We start from the raw sequence: 1,985 nt of genomic DNA on the forward strand, positions 1-1,985 counted from the left end.
TATTGAATGATTTGTCTTGAAAATGAACAGAGATCATTCTGTCATTTTGGAGATTGCATCCAAGTACTGAATTTCAGAGTCTTTTGTATACTATGATGGCTACTTCACTTCTAAGGGGTTTTTGCCCACAGTAGTAGATATAATGGTCACCTGAGTTAAATTCACCCATTCCAGTCCATTTTAGTTTGCTGATTTCTAAAATGTCAATGTTCACTCTTGCCATCTCCTGTTTGAGCAGTTCCCATTTGTCTTGATTCATGGACCTAACATCCAGGTTTCTATGCAATATTGCTCTTTGCAACAATGGACTTTACTTCCATCACCAATCACATCCACACCTGGGTGTTGTTTTTGCCTTGGCTCCATCTCTTCATTTTTCTGGAGTTATTTCTCCACTGATCTCCCGTAGCATATTGAGCACCTACTGACCTGGTGAGTTCATCTTTAAGTGTCTTATCTTTTTGCCTTTTCATACTGTTCATGGGATTCTAAGACAAGAATACTACTGTAGGATAGTCAAGACACAAAAGCTTTGCTGTCCAAGGGACTCTCAAGTGATTTTTCTAGCACCACAATTTGAAAGCGTCAATTCTTCGGTGCTCAGCCTTCTTTATGGTCTAAATCTGAAATCCGTACATGACTACTGGGAAAACCATAGCTTTGACTATGTGGACCTTTGTTGGCAAAGTGATGTCTTTGTTTTTTAATGTTATCTACGTGTGTCAAAACTTTCCTTCCAAAGAGAAAGCATTTTTAAATTTCATGTTTGCAGTGATTTTGGAGCCCAAGAAAATAAAATGTGTCACTGTATCCACTATTTTCCCTTCTATTTGCCATGAAGTTATGGGACCAGATGCCATGATCTTAATCCTAGTTTATAGAATTAGCCATTTCCTCTCAGATACTAAGATCTGTTTTTTAGCATCACCACCCATTTTTAAAATTATTGCTTTTCTGATAACGTATTCAAACAAATACCATTAACAGTGATATAGATGGAATAAGTTCTGCTTTGGATACATTCCACTTCTTTGAACATATCAGGAAATGGGAACTTTGCTGATATTTGACTTTTGAGTCTATTTTTTTCCTTCCCATACTTATAACAATTATGTGTTTTAAATGTATTGTTTGTTGTAGGCATACCAAATATAACCATTTAAAGAAATTGCTGAGTTTCCTTAGCACCAGAAGTATGTATTTAATCATAATCTACTCCACCTCATAAATAATACCTGTATGATGTAATTGAATCTCATTTCTGTTATAATAGAAGATATTTTGATTATTACAAGATAGTTACTTCACTTAATAGGCATCTGATAAGGTCAACTTATCCTTTTAAATAGAGAGCAGTTTAAATGTCTAACAGACATTAAATATCTGACATACACAGTCTCCTCTGAAACGAATGCAAAAATGCATCCATTAATAGAATATTGTACTGCTTGTAATAAAATCAATACTATACTACGACTGTTTCATGCTATTACAATCATTCTCTGAAGAAACCTCAAAGGAAGTGATTAATGTGAGTCTTAACTGTTAGGAATAATTTATATTTGTCTATGCTAACATGTTTTCTGTATATTAAAAGAGCACAGGAAATACAATTTATTGATTTGTATCATGAATCTAGCCAGAAAGTATAATGCTAATGATGTTTATAATCAAAATGCAGAAGAAAAGGACAATGAGCAGTATTCAAATGATATTAATGTTTTGCTTAAAAACTTTTTCTAGAAAATTAGATTATTTTTAGTGTAGCCACTTTTGTTATTTTTGTTTCCTTATGTGAGACACTTACAGGTAGCCCTTTGATGATTCTGATTAAAGTGAAAACCTTTTTTGTTTTTTCAGTTGAATGCACAATAATCTGGTACGTAAAAAGCATTTAGGAATAAGACAAAATGTAGCAAAAGAAAATACAATTCTTTCAAAGTGGAGTAAAATTTCATAAGCATAGACTTCAGTCAAACTGTGAC

Source organism: Budorcas taxicolor, chromosome 3 (genome assembly GCF_023091745.1).
Source record: "Budorcas taxicolor isolate Tak-1 chromosome 3, Takin1.1, whole genome shotgun sequence".
Lineage (NCBI taxonomy): Eukaryota > Metazoa > Chordata > Mammalia > Artiodactyla > Bovidae > Budorcas > Budorcas taxicolor.